The sequence below is a fragment of the Cyprinus carpio genome, chromosome B11 (genome assembly GCF_018340385.1).
Source record: "Cyprinus carpio isolate SPL01 chromosome B11, ASM1834038v1, whole genome shotgun sequence".
Taxonomy (NCBI): domain Eukaryota; kingdom Metazoa; phylum Chordata; class Actinopteri; order Cypriniformes; family Cyprinidae; genus Cyprinus; species Cyprinus carpio.
The window spans coordinates 3563916-3590357 of record NC_056607.1 but is presented as its reverse complement, the minus strand read 5'-3'; the positions used below and the strand labels follow the sequence as shown (position 1 = coordinate 3590357).

The 26442-nt window shown below is 36.0% G+C and overlaps 1 pseudogene; it reads right to left on the bottom strand.

Moving 5' to 3' along the window:
- Positions 1–337: 337 nt before the first annotated feature.
- LOC109098807 overlaps positions 338–26442 on the bottom strand; it is a 99778-nt pseudogene continuing 73673 nt past the window's right edge.

Genomic DNA, 26442 nt, shown 5'->3' with positions numbered 1-26442 from the left:
ACACTTCATCTGACCCTTGCTTGTTTGTTTATTAAATAATTGTGGCTAATTTGACTACATTCATCTACCAAAACAGGGTAACAATTAAAAATGGTAAAAATATGTTCCCATACTAGTTGTTTTCCAGTAAAAACGTTTATTTAAACAACAGTATACTTGCTGAAGTATGTCTTAAGATTGTTTCTCACCCCATTGGCATTTTTCCCCTTTTAAGAATCCTTCTTAACCCTTGTGCTGTGCTGAAAATCCTTTACCTAATGTGGTGTTGCCGGTCATTTAAAAAATGTAAATTTCTTAAGTTATATTATCATCAAATCTTGGATTTAATATGTTTGTCAACTTTTTGTTTTCTTGCATTTAGCACAGGTTTTTTTTTTTTTTTTTTTGTTTCGGAACTGAATGATTGTTGGCTTCAGTGATCTGCGCTTATGCTACTGCTGCCAAATCTGCACCTTTCCTGCGGAACTGGGCTACTTTTATACTGTTGCTGGGGGTTGTTTTTTTAGTCCGCGGGTTAAAACGAAATCCCCTGCCCCTCTGGAATGTGAATTCGTCTGTGTACGACCCCCGTGGAAACCGTGCTATTGAGCTTGTTTTGGATGTAATTGGGCTAGTTTTGAGTAGCAGTTGGGCTGCTTTTGTTACGAAGCCCTGCCAGCTCTGGCTTATGCACCTCAGTTTTTGAATAAAAACAACATTATTTTAGGATCATTTTGGCAACGTATACCATTTTTGACCAGGAACACCAAGTGGTGGGAAAGGTAGGAAAAAGGTGGGAAGGTAAGAAAAGGGAAAGTATTTATACCCTGTTTGAAGTCAGTAAAATTTAAGTAAAAACAACAACAACAACAACAATATTAATAATAATAAAATTTGCCAGTGGAGTAAGAAAAAATATAATTCAAGAAATCTTAATTAATATCAGGTTTATGATTTTTTTTTTTTTAAGGATATTTTACCGAAAAAACAAGTCTTGGTATGACCTATTTCACCAACTTTATCCATTGCACTGCAAATTTCCAGCTTTTTTAGCACAGAAAATGGAATAAAAAGTCTGCAGATTCCGTCTGGGCCTGCCTGTAACACGTTGGACAGCAGCGGTACTTCTCCATTATGTGTGCAGTTATGTGAGAGGCTAAAAATGGAAGACCACTCTGCCATCGGTGGATAGGCGGGGCTGTGTACATGGTGGGCGGTGCTTATAGTTTGTTTTAAAGGCTTGTGACCAGCTGCATTTGTCCCTCTCGTACGTCCCCCTCGGGGACACAGGCGTCTTTAGAGACGGGGATGATGAGGCCCTCGCTACTGTCTCTGCTCATCTGATAATACGCGTGCAGCTGCTGGCCTGACCCCAGGTTGGGCATGCTTTTATAGTAAACGTCTTCGCTCGGACTGTGTTTGGATGGCGAGAGGTCCTGGTCAACGTCTAGACTGCTCTCCGAGAATGGCGAGTCTCTAAGGTTTGGCATGCTGGTGTACACCGAGTCTCTGTTAGGGGAGGGCAGGGTGGTCTCGGCCGGAGCCGGGAACTGGCCGATGTAGCTGTGGGGATGCGAAGGCCCTCCGTCCATGTCGGCCCTCGCTCTCTCCTGCGTGTGGTACAGGAGCGAGTGAGTTCGCTGGGGGATGAGGGGGGCTTCGAGCGTGCGGGGATGTGTGTGGTGAAGTCCCAAACCGTCCAGCTCGCTGTCCCCACCCACCTGCACCAGGGACGACGTCTCCGCGACCACAGGCTCCTCCCCCCTGCTGATCCCCGCCCCCTTTTTGGTGCTGATCCGGGACTCGGCGGCCCTGAGGTTGTTGTGCACAAGCTCGGAGATGATCATCTTCTCGAAGGCCGTGTCGTTGAGACTGAGCCCGCAATCCACCACCTGCACGCCGTCGCTGTAGTTATGAAGTGAGTAGCTGTTATTAAAGTTGCCGTTGAGTGGTAGAGTACCGAACGTGTTCGTATCTCTGCCACTGGTCACCGAGTGTCCTGCAACAACACAATAGGAAGAAAAACGTTAGGTTGTCCGCTCTCCGAGCATCCGAAATATCAAAGCACAATGTTTAATGCTGTTTAGGAGTCAAATGCATAAATGCGAACATTTTTAGAAAATGTACAAATCGCAAATCTTTAGTCTGCGCGTGCAGAACTGTAAGGCTCTTTTAGGAAAAATGCAAACTATAATATCACCCAATGATAAGTTAAAAATTGGACATTTGGTTAGCATATGAAAATTGTAAACTGTTTTATCGAACAGCTCCCTATATATAGTCAAATGGATTATATTATATCGCATACGTACAATACACTCCCATAAAGCAATATATACTATATAGTAAATCTCAACTGCCTGATATATATATATATATATATATATATATATATATATATATATATATATAGCATATCTCAGCGACAAAATGTAAACTATATTACCACCCAGCTCTAAACTCCTAAATGTAACTACAAGACAAGATATTATTATGTTAATACATTAACATCATGTGTTTCGGTAAAGCTTTGAAACAATATGCAGTGTGAAAAGTCCAGTTAAACCTGGCCCTAATAATGTGCAGTTGTATTTCTGGATTTTAAAGAGCCTGGATCCCAGTTCTACAGCCCCAGCAAAGTATGCCAGATTGCAGTAGTCCAGCACATCTAGGTGTACATGAACTGATTTGTATAATTCCCTTACTGAATCGGCAGGCACAGACACAATTAATTCTTTGTGAATTCTCCACAGTTTTGAGGTTCTGAATTTTTTCCTCAATCAAACAATTTTGAACAATTCACAATGACCAATTTCGGAACGTTGGTTTCAACTACATCCCAAACAACATTAAAATCATTTGTAGGCTTCAAACATCACAGACACAAATGAGAGAGCAGCACAGATGTGTATTCACAGATGAAAGAGCGGTGACAGTCACAGAATTCATCAACATCAGCTTGTATTTGAAGCAGATAAGGCGGTGGGGGGAAGGGTTTGAAAGTAACGGAAAAAAGCCAAATTAGAAAAAAACACGAACAGCCATTTCTCACACTACAGAGAGCCAATGAAAGCGAAAGCATCCAACAGACAGGAGAGAGAAAACTCACTCTGAACAACTCACATCAAGTCTGTCTGTTCAGGCCAGCAGACCTGAGCGCTGCTGATGAACGAAAAGAACACAAAACAAAAAGGAAATGATTTATTGTAAAACATGATGAGATATCACTAACAGAAAAAAGTGAAAAAAAATTAAAATAAAAAAAATTCAACATTAGCGCAAGCAAAGGACTTAGCAAATTAAATTAACATCACAGTTAAGGCCTTTTCCCTCCGTTAAATGTCACAGTTGGGTTTGTTTGCTGGACTGGACTTTATGTGGTAATTGGAGCTCATTTGCGTGCCGGTGGATGAGTGGCCGTCTGCATGAGCTACGATAATCTTTAACTGCATCTTACGAGAGCCCACCGGTGGGAGGCTCGGACACAGCCATTCTCAAAACCTCTCCACAGAAATGACAAGACAAAGGAAGGAGATGGCAGATGGGAACAGAAGAGGGACAGTAATTTGAGGAGAGGGAGTTTAAGAGAGATTTCTGCTGGATATAGAGACGGAAGGGCTAAAGAAACATGAGGGCTTTACTCTGACAGAATCCCTCACCAAACTCGTAAACAGACATAACAGTTGTGTTAAACTGGAGGAGGGTAACAAAGAATATACTGGGGACACTACACATACGCTATGACACTATGGAAGCCTGTTTCTACCATGGGGTAAAAGATAATTGCCATTTTCTCATAATTCTGAGTTTTATTTTTATTTTATTTTTCTCGCAAATTTGTGGAACGAATATCAAAACATAGAGTCCAGTCTCATGAAAATGGATATCTATAGCACAATTATTATTATTATTATTATTGTTTATTATTATTATTATTATTATTATTATTATTATTATTATTTATTTATTTATTTATTTATTTATTTATTTTTTATTTTTTGGTGTGGTGTTTATAAGAGGTGTTTTAGTATTGTATGCGTGTTGTATTTAGGTGTTTTTTTTGTTTATTATTTGGCAGTTTTTGCATGCATATGAGACGCACTTTGCTGGCATGCATATAATACGCATTTTGCATGAAATGCAATTGCACTGAAAAAAAATTATTAATTTAATTAACTATTTTTTTTTTAAGGTAAGTGGTTGCAATCAATTTATTTTAGCTACATTTAAATAAACAAATTTAGTTGACTAGCTTGACTTTTTTTTTTTTTTAATTGAATGTAGCTAAAATAAATTCTTGGCAACCATTTACATAAAAAAATTTTGCATCATTTTTTTCAGTGTAAAATATACCCCTACCCCACACCCCTAAACCTACCAATTGCTTTATTATATGCATGCCAAAGTCCATTTCTGTGTATAAATAGTACGCCAAATAGAAACATAAAATCCATGGAAACGCCACTGAAATGCACATTCATGAGATCAGGTTAAAATATAAACTCAAAATTCTGACTTATTTTCTCAGAATTGTGATATATAAACTTGCAATTGTGAGAAAATGAGTCGAAATGACTTATTTTCTCAGAATTGTGAGATCCAAACTTGCAATTGCAAGTTACATTATAAAGAAACATTTTGAAGAAAAAAAGAAGTCACAATTTTGACATTTTCATACAACTGCGAGTTAAAAAAGTCAGAATCGTGAGACAAAAAAATAGCAATTCTGACTTTTTCTTTTCTTTTCTTTTTTTTTGATAAATAAAACAATTCAATGGCACACTTTACTGAAATACAGTGGGGGAAAGAAAGAAAGGGGAGAAAAGTCAGTAATTAAACAACTCTGCGTTGTCAGTACTGGTTTTGTATCAGACACTTGCACTTTACATTATATGAAAAACAAGCTCAAATGGAGTTAATAAGGTTTTTAGCCGGCAAATGAGGAGATCTGTGTTTTGTCTGTCATGAATCAATGAATTATAATAGATATATGAAGTTTGGATAATTTTTCAGGGCACACCTGACTGGGCTAGGGTATGTTAACTGCCATACAGAAACGCCGCCCCTGATCTGGACACTCTCCGGTTTAAGAGGAACATGTATATAGCTAATGTAGTGAACTACACCTGTCGATATTTTGCAAGGACACCTGTGTAAACTTGAGGGGTTCAGACATCATATATCCATGTTTTATGAAAATTAAATTCATAAATTGGCAAAAAATAAAATAAAAATAATAATAATAATGCTACAGTAAAGCTTTTTTTTATTTTTCATAAAACATCTGAATCTAGTTTCATGACTGGATGAGCCACAGTAGAAGCAAATTTTAACTACAAACTATATTTTCATATTAAAGAGACTGGCTTCAACTTCTGTAGCCAATTAACTTTGAACAGAGAAGAAAATATTTGGAAAATTCCAACCCAATGTCCAACGAAACTGTGTTTAACAAAGAGAGAAGGCGACTGCTTTCAGTACAATCTCCATTCAGAATGACATGTGTACATTTAGACTAAGAAATCTCAGTTGTGTGTGCAATGTGCATGCATCGTGCCAAGTTGTAAAATGGTGATGAAAGTATTGTTTCATTGAGAGCAACATTTCCTCATTCTAATGATTTTTGAACCATGTGCTGACAGTATGTGGATGGTCTGTTGATGGCCAGAGAGTTAAATCATGGTAAAACAATTACATTTGATGGGCAAATTTTAAAATTGATTGCATACTTGTCTCTCTGTAGGTCACTGAGTGTGTGCAGGAAGGGGAAAGAGAAAACAAGACACAAAGAGTTAACAGTGTCATGTCACTCACAAAAATATAAATAAATAAATCATAGTAATAATATTAATAAAAAAGTTGAATTATATTTATGCAAACATAAATATTCAATACAAAATAAATAAAATATGTGTGCATTAAAAAAAAAAAAAAAAGAAAAAAAAAAAAAAAAGTGAGGAAAAATTGCTTTACTCTGTGCTATAAAATCACACACCGAGAACTACAGTTTTAACCTAATGCATCTGATCTATCGGTGTGATTTCTCTGCACAGAGGGGCTGATACTGCCTAGTGCTCTGATAATACTCATAGCACTACACAGTACCACATGAGCAGAAGGGCAAGCAGGAGTGTAGTTGGTTAGTAGTCACACCTGGAGAGTGAAAGACTGTGACTAGTTGTCGGTGTGTTACATACGATAGTTTCAGCCAATAAGGTGTTGTAGGGGTTATTAGTGCCTTGTGGTCTCAGAAGAGGGTTAGTAAGAAGATAATTGCCCGTCATTCCTGAAGCAACAAAAAACAAGAGGACAAATAAGATTATAACCTAATCTTATAGTAGTAATGAAATAAATGGATATATGAATTATCTAGCTGCATATTTATGTAATTTCACTGGAATCTACTTGCTAATATTAAATCAAATCAATGTCAAGAAATGCAAATAAGCAATATTAAATGTTAAGAATATTTGTCAATGGCAAATAAAAATAAAAATACCTTACTGGGCACAGCTTCTTACTAATTTAAGATCTAAGGTTGAAATAGTCCGTGTTAAAATATATATATTTTGAAAATTATAAACTTTTTTTTTTTTTTTTTTTGGCTCATATTATTTTTATTTTCACGTTGTGATATAAATATTGTAAACAAAACCAGTCATTGTTGTTATTGTTTCTGAACAGAGACACTGAAGCACAGAAAGACAAATAGGCTTTTTTTTTTTGCACCTTTGTGTTTTGTGCTCGAATGCATGCATTAAAAGCATGCTGAGTGTTTTAGAGCAAGTCAAAGCAAACGGCTCTAAATAATATAATCTTACCACAGGTCAGCTAGAGTTGAACATCATCTTCTCATCACATGCATTTCAGCCCTGGCTAAATAATAAATGACAGTTTTTTTTTCTAGATCCTTGAAATAGCTGACTGAGGGCATATTTTCTACCGACTCACTACTGTAGCTGTGTAAAACGGACCCAAAAGGGGCTTGTCTGGCTTCCTGTGTCTTTAAATGGACATCAATCGTTTGATTTTCCATTAAAGTCAACATGAAATCAAAGTTGACCCTATTTACTTTCTCAATGCATTTATCTGATGTTACTGTGAATGTATCATCGGTCCATGTTATTCCAAAAAAAAACAGAAAAAAAAAAAAAAACAAAAAAAAAAAAAAATTTTTAAAAAAAAAATTCCATTTTGTTCCAGTGATATTCCTTTTTTGCATCATAATCTTTCATCAAAATGTAATGACTTGCTTCGCCTCTGAAACAACTTTTCTTTTTGGCTGATGATACCAATCCTTATTTTTCACCCCTCCCTTCCAAACACCTGTCATACAGAGACCACTTTTCACGATCTAATTAATTTGCCATCTGACAAATATGTCACATCACATTAGTAAAAGGGTTGCAAATGATGTTTCATGTTGACTTCAACTAAAATCAGATCTGGGTGGTTTAAAATTTATACCCGTGCATGTTTACCAGTAATCATGCTTTTCATAAGCTTAGAAGTTATAAATGAAAAACATGTTTTTAATAAATATATTTGAAATATACATAAATATACTTGAAAAATAAAATTAGATTTCTAAAGCAGGACTGATGAACTTAAAATAAATGTTAGAATTGTTGAAATGTTTAAAATAAAAATGAATTTGTTTCTTCATTCAAATGAAAATGGTGAGTTCATTAGTGCAGAGTTTCTTAAATCATTGGCTATTAAGAAAATTGATTAAATATGAGGTCAATTAAATATTTTTAAACATTTAATTAAACATGGATGACTGATTAAAGATCATCACTATGTCGGAGTCTATTATTTCAGAGAAACGATTCCAAGAAACAGAGCTGAAATGAGTTTGAATGTATGACTGACCTTGGTTGAGGGTTGATGTGCTGTTGATGTCTCCTGAGATGAAAGAAGACTCAGACTGTTTTCTGACTGTGTCGTTCCACATTCTTCTGATTCGACTCTGTTAGATGAACAAACAGCCATGAAACACTGATCACTATCTTTGGGAGGGAAAAATTGCATGTTACATTTTTTTTCTGATATGTACAGTGGATGCTTTTGGACACTTCAGTCTTACTTATCTGATGCAATGGCATTCATAGATTTATAAAACAAGCAAGTGGCATCTAGAAACAAATGATAGCTTTTATCAGAACTGCCTTTTCAATGACTTTCAAGCAACTGGTGCTGAAGGTTTTTTTTTTTTGGATGTATTCGTGCACTTACTTAGTTAACTCTTAAAGTTCACGTGTCCCACCAGAGTAACCTCATATGCAGTTCATTAACCATAGACATGTTCCATTAAAAGTCTGAGTTGCAATTATTTTTGGATATTTTTAAAAGTATCTTTGCCAAATGTTTTACTTAAAAAGGTGTTTGTGCTATCTGTCTTTCAAAAATACTTTGTGATTATTATTTATATATATATATATATATATATATTATATATATATATATATATATATATATTATATATATATATATATATATATGATATATATATATATATATAGTAATTTTAATTTGCACATTATTATTTTTTTTATTATTTCATTCATACAAACATACATATAGTAGGGTAATATATACCATAGTCACAGTTTATGCTATGTTGGATATTAAAAGTTTTTTTTTTTTTTTTTTTTTTTTTTATGTAAAGTTAAATTTTTGAGGATCCTTTCTCTCTCTCTCTCTCTCTCTCTCTCTCTCTCTCTCGTTTTATTATTTTACATATTAACATTTATTAATTATTTACTGTAAGTATTTTAGGTGATTTCAAACATGAAATGGAGTGAAAGATCTGAAATCTATTTAATATGATAGTTCATTTAGTTAAATAGTAAAGATGTAGGCAGTAAATAAAACCTAAAATTGTACATTAATACCGTTACAGTATATGATTTTTCTGTCATTATTCAATGCATTTACATAGAATATTTGACTTAATGTTGTACATTCATAACACTTTTAAGAAAATAAATAGTTAAAAATGATATTAAATGCATGTAACATTTTGTGTTTTCCATTTATGTGACTGAACATACTGGATGATTCATCACCATCGTGTACCCTGTATATGCTAAACTTTTCTCTGGAATATAATTTTTTAAGTAAATGCACACTGGGGCATCTTTCCTCATACATAATCAATTTGATTTGTTTGGGACGCTTTTGTTGTTGAAAAACAAAGTACTCTCCACTCATTATTTTCACATTACAACTATAAATCAGTATGAAAAATATTTACCCCAGAGATTTTACAGTATTCAACATAAATGTTACATTAGATATCATAATGCGGTTTATCAAGTAAATATTATAGTATACCAGAGCCCTATCTAAACATTGCATAGTATACACAGCTATTGCTATGATTCACTACAATATAATGCAATCCATCATAAAGACGTTCAAATAAAATCTGTAAAATCTGTCTGCGAAAAACAAGAAAAAACATAGATAAAAGATCTGTGCCTGTGTGTGTGTGTGTGTGTGTGTGTGTGTGTGTGTGTGTACTGGAGCAGATGGAAGCACTCACAGAGTTTCATTTCATTCCAATATGAAATGTGTCTCATATCAGAAGAACGCATTATTAGAAGTCGTAGTGATGAAAAATGTAGGTTGTTTGGTTGGTGTTTTTTGTTGAGTGAGTGACGGAGGAATAACGAGCGCTTGTCCGTGTTGTTGAGGTCTTTGTGGAGTTGTGTGAGCTCTCTGTCGTGATCCCGCTACAGCAGTACGTGTGTCGGAGGCATTTGCTGTACTCTCTCCGAACCTGCAGTTCAAAGAAACATTTATTTATTTTTTTCCCTTTTTAAACGTGAACTTTTTAACGTGCGCTTCTCGTGCTGCCGCAGCTCGGGTGGAACAATATATTTCAGGAAGCACTTACTTTCTTCTGAAGCAGGCAGTGGAAGGTGAAGATAAACATGCCCTGCAAAGTGTTGAAGATGGTGAAGAGGTACGCCAAGACAACGGACGACTCGCTGATGAAGAACAACCCAAATGACCAGGTCAGACCCAAGAGACACAGCAGAGCAAAGCCGCCCATGACCCACGATCGAGAGCAAATGAAACAGAAACAACGAGGCATGAAAGAGGGACATTTCCTTCAGCAAAGAGCAGAAATCATTACAGCATTCCAATCTCAGCAAAACAATACAAATCAAACACAGGTTCTGAAAATCATTTGGACTGACATCTTAGGCACAAGTAGATGGGAAATGCAGTGGAACATATCATTGAGAGGTTAATCAATCCCATATGAAAGCGGGATTATTGTAAAGAAGGTTTAATCAGTATTGAGGCAGTGGAGTGTGGAGATATTTTTGCATGCCACACTACTGGGTAAAGACGCATGATACTGGGCTGCATTCAGACGGAGGGGAAAGAGAAAGAGCAGTAATCATCTCTGATTGGTCCGTTTTAGTGGAAGAGGCGCTGACAACAGGTCTCGGCTGGCTAAGGAACCAAAGAGATAGAGCTTGCTTTCATCAGAGGAGAGATGAGAGATGAAACAAGAAACCAGCATATGAGGATTTGAAGGCAGGAGGAATAGGAGGGCTTTGGGGTATAAAGATTTTCTGAGATCTATAAATGAGGGGCATAATGGATGGAGCTGAGGATGCATTGATATTAAAAAAATTTTTCCATCTTATGGCACATAACTAATAAATGGCTAACATTTAAAATAAATAAATGCCTAAAAATAAATAAATAGCTAAATATATAAGTAACACACTATGATTCATTTATAAATGAAAATAGCTAAATAATATCTATTTTCAAACTTTTAAATGCAACAGTGAATTTTGGCGTAATATTGTAAAGCACAGTATAAAAAATGGATTTGCATATATATATATATATATATTTGCATATATATATATATATATATATATATATATATGGACATGCCAGTAATTATTTAATATAATTTTTAAATATATTGTTTCAATAAATACAATTCTGCAAATAGTTTATAAAATAATACTATATAATAGCAACTATTAACTAGTTTTAAATGCTACAGTAAATTTTGACATACTATTATAATTAGTGCTGTCAAACGATTAATCACAATTAATCGCATCCAACGTAAAAGTTTTTGTCTATGTAATATATGTGTGTGTACTGTGCATATTTATTATGTATATATAAATACACATCCATACAGTATATATTTTGGAAATATTTACATGCATATATTTACAATTTATATAATTTATATTATATATAAATATATTTAATATATTTTTCTTAAATATACGCATGCATGTGAGTGTATTTATATACTTAACTAACCCTTTAAATCTTTGCGTTTAAAGATTTACTTTCATTCAGTGATATGAGAGTATATGAGTTAATCCAAATGACTAGCATTTAATAAAATATATGTGGAAATCAGCATGCACAGTTAAATGTGCAATACTGGCCAACATATAAAGTACAATATGGACTGTAAGTAAGTAAGTAAATAAATAAATACCCACTGATATATCATATACCCATGTACAGTATAACATGAGAAAATGAAGGGAATTTACGCTTTGGCATTTTAGGGTTATAACAGTAGGAATATATTAGGGGAGTTGCCATATGAAGTGTGAGGATGTCTGAGAGTCCGAGGGTAGGGATAGCATGAAGGGTGAGGGGAAGGAGGGTGGAAAGGGTTATGGGTTTTTAGGATTTAATGATATGAGGGTATGAAGTTAAAATGAACAGCAATGGTCCAGGCGGAATAAAAATTAAGAAACCAGTTAAGCCACAGACAGACAGACAGACAGCGCGCATGAGCAGCACAGAGAGACGGCGCTTCTGGAAGAGCCCAGCAAACAGACAATAAGATGACAAGGGGAGCAACCATGAGGCTGTGGCACAGATGTCTAGCTAACGCTCTTACTTGATAAATGGTTTATTATCTTCATAGCTAGAGAGCACGGCCAGCAGAGGAGAGAGACAACATTAGATCAGGCAAATCAGTTGGATTAGCATTGAAGTCCAAATGTAAGAATTCTGAAGGTAAAAATCAAATAAAGCTGGACAGAAAAAGGTAGATTTTGTCCTCAGCTGTGACAAGACAAAAATTTCCTGAATAAATGTAGCTGTCCAGGTGATGATTTCTTAAAGACAACATGAAACATATATCTTCTGTTTTTCAATGTGTATATCTCTAAAATATCTTCTGTGATATCTATAAATAAATATAAAAATAATTAAATATATGTCATTTTATATAGTCATTATATATATATATATATATATATAGATATATATATATATATATATATATATATATATATTATATATCTATATATATATATATATATATATATATATAAGAAAGTTATATATATATATATATATATATATAAGAAAGTACTGTTGTTTTCATAAGACTTTTCATAAAACTTTACCGCCACTGTAAATTTTCTCTTTTTTTACGCAGACAGCCAGTACTTTTAATTTGCACATGCTGCTTTGCCTTATTCCGGTTTCTAAAGAGCCTAAAGATGGTTCTCTCAGGCCAAATGTGCCAGTACTTTGCCGTTTTACACTATTTAATGCGGCAGTAATGTTTTATGAGCGACATAAGTAACGGTGCACGGTGAATCTTACCCAGGCAAATCAGAATTATAATAGCCATCACAGACGCGATAATTACTGGTTTGGGTAAGAGAACAGAGAGAGGACAGAGAAAGAGAAAGAAAGGAGAGAGAGAAAAACAAGGGGAAATGGGAAACAGAGAAATGAAACGAAATGCTGCAGATTAGCTTGCTGAACATGCAACATGCTGCAATGAGCCTAGAGTTTAGAGGATTGATTCATCTTGCCCTGTGGTGATGGGTGGAGAGAAATTTAGACAACATACGGCCGACACAATGCCTGTGAGCAACGTATTCTTCAAGCATGTTATTCATGTCTATATCATTGTTAAATCTAATAAAATATGCATATTTCCCCAATGGCTGTGTGTTAAGTTTGAAAGATCATATTAAATGCAATCTGTGTCATATATCAAATCCAAAACATATAACGGCTCTTTCCATGAACAGGGTCCAAGGGTTGTGACCAAAAAATTGGAACTTGGCTAAAGTTTTAAATTCTCATTTGTGAACATTTTAACATGAACTAACAATGAACAACGTCTACAGCATTTCTTAAACTTAGTCAATGTGAAATTAAAATTGATATTTGATATCTGTTACCAAATGCACTGCACTGTGAACTAACATGAACAAACGATGAACAATTATATTTTGTAATAACTAACAATAACATTGTTTAATACATGCTTAAAAATGATTTGTTAATTTATGTTAAATAATGCATGCAATTGATATCTTAGAGTGTAAAATCATATAATCTTACAATGCAGTCAACACTGCATTATTATTATTATTTTTTTTTTTGAGTGCAAAAAAATTTTCTTCCTTCCATGCAGTAGAAAAGACACAAATAATGTAACTTCATGCCTGAGAAAATTTCGAAGAACCTTACATTTTGTAATATAAGGAAATCTTGAGATAGCAGGGTGCATGTGCAAAATATGAAAAACATTATTATTATCATTATTATTATTTTTATTATTATGCATTGATTCATTCATTCAGAATCTAACAAAAATCTTAACAATGTAAAGGGGATTAAGACATTTTAATGTATTTCAATGTGAAATGTATTTTAATGCTTTGCAGGCTTATTCATGGAAAGTGCCATAATCACTGGAAACACATTGGAAAGAAAGACTAAAAACAACATCTAAAAAAATCACAATTTCAAAACATAAAAATGTCATACATTATCAAATATAACCAGTAAGACATGCATTGCCATGCCAGCAAAAAAAAAAAAAGAAAAGAGTTATGTGGTCAACCAGCACATTTTTTTTTTTTTACTTTTCTGCTACAGAAAGAGATCTCCCTCTTCGCAACAGGAAACACATGGAAGTGCTTTGACTGTGCTGTCTTTACACAAACACACACACACACACACACACACACACACACACACACACACACACACACACACACACACACACACACACACACACACACACACACACACATCTGAATTCACTCTCCAGGCAGACTCTGAATATGGTGAGTCGTTCCAGAAAAGAGTTTTGTGGTCACTGTAAAGGAGGAACAGCACTGAGCCTGTCTCAATCATTCCGTGCCTCTCTGGCCATCGCTCACATTAATAGACGACATGCACCTGAAGTGAATAACATCTGTCTGGAGTCCATCTGAATCTCTTCAGTCAGCGCACTTAAATTCATCCAAGCTAATACAACAGTTTTGTAGATGCTACATACAATGTAACCAAGAAGCAATGTCTGTTCCTGTTCTAAATGTTAGATTAGGAGTGCTGCTTCTTCTGAGTGTGTGGCGGCACACTTCGACTCCACATGAGCTGAAATATCGTGGGGAAAATAATGTGACTTACTTGATGTGCTCCAGCCGGCTGGAATCAGGTTTCAGCGATGTAGAGTTTTTCATCATTTTGTACATCGTGATGAGCAGGAAGATGAGATTGAGCTGTGTGCGAAAGCAAAAGACCTTTGTTAATAAACAAAAACGAAACTTAAAAGATTAGATAAGTGAAGTTTTATTGGGAGCATTAATTGAAAACAGCCATCTAAGCATCCCTTCAGCCAGTGCCTAATACAATAACCATCTGGCATATTGCGAGACAAAGCCAAGAAGACTGGCGCCAAATACAGTGTCACTATATATCAATACAAGAATACAAAAAAGCAATAAAACCGTTTAACTGCAGAATGAAAACACAAATAGTTCAGAGACCACACATGGAGAAATGGATATTTGAGATTTCCTCAGGGAAGAAAAAAAAAGATATAACTTTAAGGAATATTACGGTTTATTTTATATACAAACATCGCGTTTGTGGCAAAACCTCAGAGGGCAAGCATCCCTTAGTCTGTGAAAATGAACAGAAAATGCTTATTTACAGTGTTCCACTCACAGTGGAAATTTAGCAGGCAATCATCCAGCACTGCAAATAAACATATAAAATACACTACCACCAAACTATCACACTAAGTAAATCGTAATATTACACATGGGACTTGTGTGCTTATTATTTTGATTGATTGCACGGCGCATTTACTGTAAACATATTTTCGTTTGTTTAACAAACCTAGGGACAAAATGTATTTTATTTACAATCAAATGTATTTTCTGTGGCTATCAACAGAATGCCACAGATATTATCCATAAATATTAAGTTATTTAATAAAATATATTAAAATGTTACTTTAAATCCCCAGATATTCAATTAGTTCATAAATAAATTCTATTTAAATAGCAAATAACCTAGAATAAATATGTTTTGCTCAGTGTAAGAGTAATTATCAAAAATGTCAAAAGTGTTCAGAATGTTAGATATATAAAATGAAAAAATAATGATTTCAAATTCCATCTGATTATTTAGGTAAGCACATAATCTTTCATGGATCTGTTTCATTTGAACTATCAAAACACTTTTGAAAGCTATGCATTTTTCCATTTATTGACACAAATGCAAAATGTGGCTAACTGAAATTATTATTATTATTATTTATTTATTTTGCTAGTAAATATGATAGCAGCATAAATGTTGATTAACAATTGCTCTTTAGGCTTGAACTGTAAGTGTACTTGCTTTAAATACATTCCTGTTCATTCTTACCAACTTAGATCTGATTTATTTTCTTAAATAATCATGTTACAGAAGCTGCCTTTAGATATTTAGTTAACACAGTTTATTATAATATTACTTAAGTCATTTTTGCTCAGTGAAAAAAAAAAAGAGTCAGTTTAAGAGTGTCCAGGATCTTTTATCTACAAAACAAAAATATTCAGTGCTTTTAAATTTTGTCCAGTAATTTACAATATAAGCAATCAATATCCTGCGCATCAGTTTCATTTGCAATGTTAAAACCTTCATGGACATCGAAGACACACACACACATACATACACACAGCAAGAGGGACTTTGTAACAACAAGTAATGCATTGGTCATACTTTATCACGTACTGTGTAAAATGACTTCCCAATAGCTACAACTATATGGGACAACTACGTGGTGACGGAACATTTTCTGGTCTAATCCATTTTCTGGAGCACAAACAGGCGAGGACGTAGCAGTCTATCATTTGCGGCCGCTCACATAAGTGGCGGTGTCACCAGCTCAAACAAGCTCTTCAGTTCGGCTCCTTGTTCGGACGCACAAGCTCATCATTCTGCCATCAAAACAGAGATGGCGATCAATAACGTGCTGCTCATGCAATCAAGCGCCACGGTTTCTCAGAGACATCACGGCGAGAGAGAGAAAGAGAGGGGAGGGGGTGGCAGGGTTATGCCTGGTTTTCGCGGCCCCTGCGCCCGAATTTATGAGCACAGAGCTATAAAAGGCCTCTCACGCCGCCAGAGCACTGACAGTGATCTGATGAGACGAGAGGAAGTAAGGACGCTCAGCAGAGGGAGTGGTAACCTAGCAAAGCAGCCACTACACTCCTAAAGCTCCTTGTTCCTGCCCGTCCCATGGGTTTCCTCCGCTTCGAAAAGAGCTTTTCTGAACAAACCCCCCTGTCCCTGAATCATCACCGCTAGCCAAGCAGAAGACCCTCAACTCCACTCTGGGACGCTGGAGAAAGCTGTATGCGTGTGTTCGCATTTGTGTGTGTGTGTGTGTCTTGAACTCCGATTGAACCAGATTAAATATTTAAGGTGCAGATGGAACTGTCTGCATGATGCAAACGTGTCACAGTCCAGGCGTGTTTTAACGTCACTCACACGCACTAATGGTTCCCGACCGCTCATTAGCTCAGTGTCATGGCTTTCATGGATCTTATATGCCTGGTGCCCCAGAGCTGAGAAACTTCTTTTCCACCAAACCGGTCGTGGCTGTCCTGCCTGAGCCAGTGTTTGGCTGGTGAATGTGCAAACGTCTTTCAGTATCAGTGTCCACATTTTCCACCAATTTTTCACTGACTTGAGAGCCATATTATGATGTTACAAACTATATGACTTTATAACCTCTTTTAATAAATAAATAAATAAATGACAAACATTTTTTTTACAAATGTTATGAAATGTAATCTTACTTGAGATCGCAATGGTCCTAATATATATATATATATATTCAAACATACTATATTTGTATATTAAATTATTTTAAAAAATTATATTTATTATTAAATATAATTATGTTGCATCATACCATGCTTTTCTCGTCTAAACAGCTTTGCTGAAATTAATTTACAGATCAGTTTATGCTGTTTAGTGCTGGTTAAGCTGAAGGACCAACTGTAAGCATATATACATACAATTCATTGCAGTTTCCAGCTGAAATGACCACTAGTAGCAGTAAAACACCAACAAGTGGTATTCCTTTTCACACAAATGATAATTAGATAAATGATAATTAATAATGAACATTTTTTGCATGGCTCCTTGCACAATATTTGTTTAAAATAGTAGCGTGTGATTTGTTAAGTAATATATTTTGACACTTGCATCACATCACTAGGTCCTTAGCTTTTCTAATGTAGTAAACTTGCTCGGTAGCTCACCTGGTACAATTGACCCTTTGCTGTTGTTATCTCAGATTATTTGCTGTTGATATGTCCGTAATCTAAAATGATTTTTAGTCTTATGAAAGACATGATGTTCTTAGTTAGTGTTGATTAGTTAGAGAAAACTTGGAAGTTTTAAGACAAGACAGAGCAGGTTACTTCTGGTATAAAACAAAGTCTCTGCTTTCGAATGTTGTAATTTTTTAAGCAATTCAAACAATTAATACAGTTTGGCTCTTTAATGGGTCATGACAGACCACTGTAGTGCCTCATGAACTGATCATCTCTTCCTCTTTACTAGTTATAGCATGAAATAAACATGAATGAACATCAGAAGGTATCTTGTTTCAACCCAGGTCCACCATTGTTAATCTACTCTCTGGTCTGTTTTGTTTGTCGGACAACACTAGCAGATTCGGCGTTACGATTAGTCAGATTACCTGTCAATCAAACTCCCTGCCAAGGGTTAATTTGTTGCGAATGCTGAGCCTGAGTGGATATGAGTGCAACACGAGTCACGGTAAAAGAACTCAAAGGCTTGAAAAAAAAGATTTTTAGACTACATTAGCGCCGCATTGCATACAATAATCAAATAAAATGAATTAGAATAAAATGTTGCCAGATTCACACTCACTTGTTTTACAGTAGATTAAACCTAAACACATTTTTAGCGCCACTCACTGGATGTTTCAGTTTGAATGTGTCACGAAAAGTAGCCTAATATTTGACAGAAATGCTGACACATATACGTATTTCCTGTGAACTTGGGTTGAATTTATTATTCCTGGTCAAAATAGACATGTTGTTTGAGACCAGATGGCATTACAGCAAATGTCAAACCAATGTTTATGGCTCAGAATGGGCTTTTCTGTGGTGGAAAATGGTGGAAAAACGCTTGCATATAAGACATTGGCACAGGGATCCTATTGGTGGAAAAAGGAACTAGATTAGCTGTGAAATTCATGGAGCTCTACATCACTGCAGCATCGGGCATGAAGACGCTGAAAATAGATGTAGAATAATGAGAACCACAATGGGCTTCAACTAATTGAACAGGATCACACCATTCTTTCCCTCTGCACGGTGAAATGGGTGAAACTCTGAATAATGAGACTCGCTCTGGCTCTCTCATTGACAAGGACAAAGCCAATCTGCTGAGAATCAGGGGTCAGAGGTTGGGGGAAACCTTGGTCTCGCGTTCCCATGAGAGGCTCTGGTCTTTGTGCTTTATCTAGCATTGTCAAGCAGCCTAAGGACTACGAGTCCTGCTTGCTGTCCGAGCAGAGCACGCAACAATAAATCAGCTTCATAAAGGGTCACAGTCTTCCTGCCGCTGATGACTGGAACACGTATTCTGATTATCAGCAACACCGCAGACACATACATCACGCCTCATCCAGTGCTGCAGCGCTAAACGAGCAGATCTCAGGGTTTGTAGGACTTCCTCCAAGCGCGGCTGCAAAAATGTGCATTGTTTGCAATATCTCGCGGCCTGCCAGCAGTCTGACTTGTCGAGAAGAGTGATATGTTATACTCCATTTATAACTATTCAACAGCTTTTTGATCATCCTTTATAAATATTACGCATTCTGCTTTTATGACCTGAGAACATACTTCAAATATCTAACTAGCCAAGATTAAATGGTAATAAAAATGTTGATAAAATGAAAATTAAAAATCACATTTTCTGTTGGCAAGTAAATTTTGTTGTAAATGTTACAGTCGGCCTCTAAATTTCAATGTTCACATGGGTAATCACATGTCTGAAATTTTGATTTTTGATACATCTTTTCCATGACTTTATATTTGCTCTATGTTTATGTTATGGATTCCATTCAATAGAAATGTTTAATTTCATTTTTTTTTTCTTGTATTATTTAAATAACGCTGGATCATTTTATAGCATTTGATTATTAAAAGCACATGTGGATGTTTCAGGCCACTTCTCTAATTACCTTCTATATTTTATTGTGCCACAAACCAGCATTTGAACCATCTGTGTGTCTTTAATCTGTTTTCAACTAAAACCTAAAAGTCTTTCCAATAAACAGAGCTTGGCAGGAAGATCACCTGGTCTGTTTACATAACCATAAAGGATATAATAAAGTCAACCCTCCACAAACATCTCTACTTGTCCTTCCATTTTCAGGAAGTTTAGTTTAGAGGGCAAACAAACAGCCAGACAGATGTGAATAACACCTGCTAGTCTTTCCACCATCTTTGTCTCCATCAGGCCTACTTCCTCTTAACCTCCCCAATCTAGTCCGAGGCTCTTATCTCTTATTCGCAAATAACAGCATGCTTAAACTGCAGCTGTGTCAATCCAGTATGCCTTATGACCGGCATCTCACGGCAAACAAACTCTGTAGTGTCATCAGCTACCTCCTTAAAAGGTTGAACCATGACAATATACGGTTTTGATTTGTATTATTTGACATTGCCGTTTCTTCTATCCACATCCCGAGGGGCTGTCTCGACCCTGTAGCTTGAAAGCGCCCTGCTGAGTATCATTTGAGGATAATGTTGTGCTCTAATGCCACGTTGAAAAAGCCGCATCGTATCAAAACGATCCCCGAGAAAGAAAAAAAAAGCCTTAAGAGCAGCATTTCCGAACCTCTCCGCAGGCTGCATTGACTGGGTCTGCCGAGACTGAACCGATCTAAGCAGAAATCGATGGGCTGCAATCTGTTGAATAAGACTGAAGAAACAAAGGCAGCTTGATGGTTTTGCACGGGAGGATTTTGTCAGTTGCTCTTTAAACTCGGAGACACAGTTTCGCCCTGCACAGAAACATTCTCCTTCTTGTTCTTTCAGCATTCAATCACACACGCTCATGTTCATGCCATATACAATCTTAAGCCATGTGAAGGTCAGTAGATACTGAACGCACCATAATAATGAACGTGACGGGTCCGATGAAACTCCAGATGAAGTGATTGTCCATCCTGAGCCAACATCTGCAAAGACAACATATTCACAATAAAAGAAATGCAACATGGCAGCTTATAGAAAACATGTCTAAGCCATTCTATTACTTTAGACAAAAACAAGAGTTTTACAGAAACATGTTCTTTAACAAATGGTGCTTGCACACAGTTTCTAAATAAAACATTGGCCCACCGGGTGAAAACTGAAGGGCTGATCAACTATCGCGTGAGATTCTCTTTTAATTGCTTTAAAATTGTTGTTTTAGAAATTGAGGTGAAGTGAATGACATGAGCACTATTTACTGGAATCACTTGATACCACTTCATTTCATTTCATTTAAAGTGATAGATCACCCAAAAATAAACATTTTATCATCATATTCTCATGCTTATGTTGTTCAAAACCTGCATGAATTTCTTTCTTCCACTGAACACAAAAGACGTTATTTTGAAGAATATGGGTAACCAAATAGTTACTGCCATGTGCTTCCATAGTACTGTATGTAAGAACTTCAACAGTCTTCAAAATATCTCTTTTGTGTTCAACAGAAGAAAGAAATTCATACAAATCTGGAACAATGTGAACGTAAGTAAATGATGATAAAATGTACATTTTTGTGTAAACTATCCCTTTAAGCTAAACATTTAAACTCACAGCTCCAAGCTCACTGCATCCCATATACCAATATTTTAAAGATTCATAAAAGATGAATCTCTGTCTGGTCATCTGAGATTTCGGTATGGAGATAAAAGTTAGTATCGTGACATTTCGGTAGTATTACAGCACACCGTGAGCATATATTAGCAATGTGTGTTATTTGCTTTTGGCATCTGATAAAGCGTTTGGACCCGGAAAGTCAGTCTTAACAAGTAGATACTTGCATATTGGAATGCAATTACATATGAATTTGAGTAGTATTTGTTCTAATTCTGCATCTTTAAGCAATTGTATTAGAGATGCTTGCCTTTGCAAACAGCACCAATAAACATACACACTAAGGACAGTATCTGTTACTGAGCAGGCTCATGTGGGTTACATTACAATGTTTTATATGTGTTGATTCTGCATTCGTTTATTAAACGCTGCTCAAAGACAGTAATTTCCTGTAACAGATCCAGTTTCTCTAGAGTGAGACTTCCAGTGGGAAACACTGATCATATAAATTGTCAATGTTCTTCAGTGCTCTAAGAAACCGTAGAAACATCAGAGACAAATGCAATGCTACAAGCAACGCTTTCATGCCAATATAAACATATCTGAAGCAAAGCTCTGTGCTTCGTATTAAGAGACAGTGATGTGGCAGACAGGGCCGACACACTACCACCTGTTTATGTGTTATAAGGAGCAACCCAAGAGCCCATGCAGGGCTGAAGCACTGCCATTAATCTGCGTAAAAGCCTCTTTCTCATGCGGCCCTCGTCTCCGTTAGAGAGCATTTACAAACAACAGGTCACCAGAGACTCTTTGAACAAAAGACACTAACGCATGCAGCCCTGCCTGGAAACCGCATTTTGTACTGTAAGGCATCCTCTGAAGACTTTCTGTGTGTGTGTGTGTGTGGTACCTATGGAACAGTCAGATTGTGGTATGCTCATGCAGACAGCATTGCATTAGAAAAAAAAAAAGAAAGAAAGAAAAGAAAAAGAAAAAGCTTGCTTACGCTTTCTTTGTCCCGTAACTTCTGTAGTCTACAGCAGCGGAAACGCCCACGACCACAGCGGGGAGGAGGTATCCCGCCATGTAGAAATACTTCCTGCGTGAATATTCGCTCTCGAAGACATCCACCAGCATCAGATAGAGCTGAACCCCTTCCAAACACATCCATGCGAAAGATGCCAGAAAAAAGTAATGCAGGATTCCTGCAATTATGGAGCAGGCCATCTGTGGGACAGACACAAGGGTCAAAGCTGTAGTTTAAAATCTACATTATTATGTGATTTTATTTGATTTGATTTTTATTTATCTTTTTATTTAATGTGTATTGACTTTTATCAACTTTTAGAACATTTTCAACAAAGTTTTGATTTAATGGCTCTTTTTTATTTAGTTTGTAATTCTATTTTATTTCTTGCAGCAATTTAATGACATTTTTCTTTTCTTTATTACTAACCAAGGACGGTTAAACAACATTTTGACATTGACATTATCTAGCTTGATTTCAATTTAAATGTTTAAAATATGTTCAGTGTAAAAGGTTAAAATACATTCATGTGAAATGCATTTTATTTAAAAAAAGAAAAATAAACACACACACGCACGCACGCACGCACGCACGCACACACACACACACACACAAAAAGCCAAAAAAACACACAAAAATTACTGACTCTCTCTGACTGAATGTTGTACACACTTCCCTAGACATTCCCATAAGACTAGCTGAAAACATCCCATCTATTCAAGGTAACGTACCAAGTCCCCCAAAAAAAAAAAAAAAAAAAAAAAAAAAAACATTGTATTTATGTTGGTTTCAATTATTATTATTATTATTTTTTTTTACTTTTATAACATCTTTTTTTGATTTAATGGCTCTTTTTTATTTAGTTTGTAATTCTATTTTATTTCTTGCAGCAATTTAATGACATTTTTCTTTTCTTTATCACTAACCAAGGACGGTTAAACAACATTTTGACATTGACATTATCTAGCTTAATTTCAGTTCAAATGTTTAAAATATGTTCAGTGTAAAAGGTTAAAATATGTTCATGTGAAATGCATTTTATTTAAAAAAAAATTTAAAAATACACACACACGCACGCACGCATGCACGCACGCACACACACACACAAAAAGCCAAATTACTGACTCTCTCTGATTGAATGTTGTACACACTTCCCTAGACATTCCCATAAGACTAGCTGAAAACATCCCATCTATTCAAGGTAACGTACCAAGTCCCAAAAAACAAAAAACAAAAAAAACATTGTATTTATGTTTAACTTTTTTTTTTTTTTACTTTTATAACATCTTTTCTTCAAAAGTTTTAATTTAATGGCTTTAAAAATGTCAGGTAGTATAGCTATGCAGTAGATAGCCAAGTGTACGTGGACCCCCTTCTAATTAATGGCTTTGGCTGGGCCTCTTAATTCCAGTGAAGACAAATCTTAATGCTTCGGCATAAAACGACAGTCTAGAGAATTGTGTGCTTCCAACTTTTCTGGCAACAGTATGGAGAGGGCCTTTTCTGTTTCAGCATGATAACGCCTCTTGTGTACAAAGCGAGGTCTGTAAAGAAATGGTTTACTGGTGTGGAAGAACTTGACTGGCCCACACAAAGCCCAGACCTGAACCCCACTGAACACATTTGGAATGAACTGGAACAATGAGCAAGGCAGGATCGATGGTTGATTTGTTTGTGTATGGGTGGGAGTAAATACAGACATGATTGAGCAAAAAGGATAGAGCCTTTCCGGGCCTTTTTTATCGCATATTAGAAGTAGTCAAAAAATGAATGAGACCATTTATCCCCTAATATTTTCAGTAATATAATGATGGCATGTTTCATTTCAAAAATGTAAATATACATATATATATATATATATATATATATATATATATATATATATATATATTATATATATATATATATATATATATACATATATATAAATGCAATTTCTTCAAATAGGTTCTGGACAAAAAGAGTCAAGTTATAGACTCGCAAAAACCCAGTAAGCCTGAAAAACTATAATCATGTGTCAAAATGCTGCTGGAACTCCCTTCAGAGATTTGTCTTGGATGTTGTGGACACGTCTCTAGACATTTCCATGAGACTCGCTGAAAACATCACATCCATTCAAGGTAACGTTACCCTGGGCTCCGTCATGTCGATTCCGATGAGGAAGATGAGCTCAGCGATGAAAAGGTTTATGCACAGGTTCTTGTGGATTGTGTTCCTGTCACTCTGCAGCCCACGGAAGAAACAGAATGTGAAGATGCTCATGGCCAGACAGATGAGGGATACCACGATACCCACACGACTGATGACGCTCAGCAACAGCTCCTGAACTTTATCTGCACCCTAAGAAACAAAAAATAGAGACGGAGAAAAAAAGAAATAAATTAGAAGCAGGTCACATTTAACAACTAAGTAAATTGCAGAGGGTTTTGTAATACAGAATATGCAACACATTTCCAGGAACAAGTACACTTTTCTGTCCAAACTGAAATCTAAACTGTAGCAAAACACAGAACTTTTGCCAATTAGATCAGATTTGATGTTCATTAGACAGTTATGTGTTTATGTTTTTTCCACTGGTGGCACAGAAAGTTCGGCTTTAAACATTTATTCAGTTTTTGCTTAAAGAAACTTTTGCTAATATCACAAGTAGACAAACTCTAAAACAGGCTGATTTGCAGTTATCAGTCGGTAGCGTCTGGCTTAGGAAAGCAGATGAGTGTTGGCGGTGTCTATTATAACAGCTGGGTTTCACAGTTACGCACAGACAAAAGCTTAAATATTTATGAAGATCGCATCTTACCAGCAGCTCTCGATGAGCCATGAGCACCGCAAAGTTGGTGAGATGACTACAGGAGCAGGTGGTGTGACTTTTATTGGCGTGGATGAGTTTGCAGCCCTGAGTGGACCAGTATCCCATCATGGTTCTCTCGGAGTAGTTCCAGAAAGAGCAGTTGGAGTTATAGTAATGTTGCATCTGTAATTGACAAGAGGAGACAGAACCATTCCTCATGAGTTAGCAGACGATAATGAATTGATATTTAGCAGCTGTCCGTATCATAATGGCGCCTGCGCGTGAACATTGGGGGAACGGCATCCTAATTCACTCCGACTGTTGGCGTTCATTCTTTCGCAAATGATACACTGGCCATATCAAACACTCTTTTGAATGCGCAGTGTGTGTTCTCACATAAACGACTAAAGAATCTAATAAGGTTAAATGAGTGCGAAATCTAGCATGGGACCATTGATTATATGAGGTGCTAACAGGGGGCAGAATGGTTTGAAGGCATGTCTGTGGAAATCGCACAATTACTTTGATAGAGAGCAAAAATCAAGCCGGGTCTCCTCTGGGAGCGCTCCTGACACTTTAAAAGAGAGCGAGATGATAATTGGTCCTCTGGTAATTTCATCCTGCATTGTATAGCTAATCTGGGAGTTAATTTTCCACTCCGAAAAAAGGAAATTGCATCATTTACATCCTAATGTCGACAAACGAATTAGTTTTCATTAAGAATTTGGTCTAGGCTGGTAATAATCATTGGTTCAGACTTTGTTAATTTCATGTTCGATGGCTTAAATAAACCCCTCTGTGACCTTGTAGGGTGTTTGAATTGAGACTGCTTTTATTTTATTTTCTTCGCCAGCTTGCTTTGCTATCCTGCTGCTTTTATGATCCCTTTGTTTGTTTATTGCTTGCACTCACGTCGATGTGCTCCAGGGTGAAAATCACAGGCTCCGATATAAATACACGACTGGATTCTTTGTTTATTGAGGCGGCAATGACGTCGGAATTCACAGCCACGGAGAAGTTGCGTCCGTTAGCCTCGTGGTCAAGCTTCATCGTCGCATTCTCCGTGCTTAGAAACTGCCCCAGGTTCTTATAAAGGGCAAAAACCAACTTGGCAACACCTGCGAAGAGAAAACGGCACACCTTACTTCTCATTAAAGTCTATTATGTCAGTGCATCTGTCAAGAACAAGTCTGGATTTTGTTACACCTTATAGTTAATAGAGGAAAAGTTGAATTTATATTTTGTCTATTAAGAGTAGGTTTTTGCAATGTGACAACAAAATGGCAATGCTATACCCTTAAAATAAGTACAGCTTTAATCATCCTTAATTTTACTTTCACCCATGTACATCAGAAAACATGATCATCCCATAAATAAAGTATATACCCCACAAAAGTTTCTAACTTCAGTATATGGATCTTTCTTCCCAAGTGACCCTGCAGCAGACCCAGTTATATTTGTCGAAAACA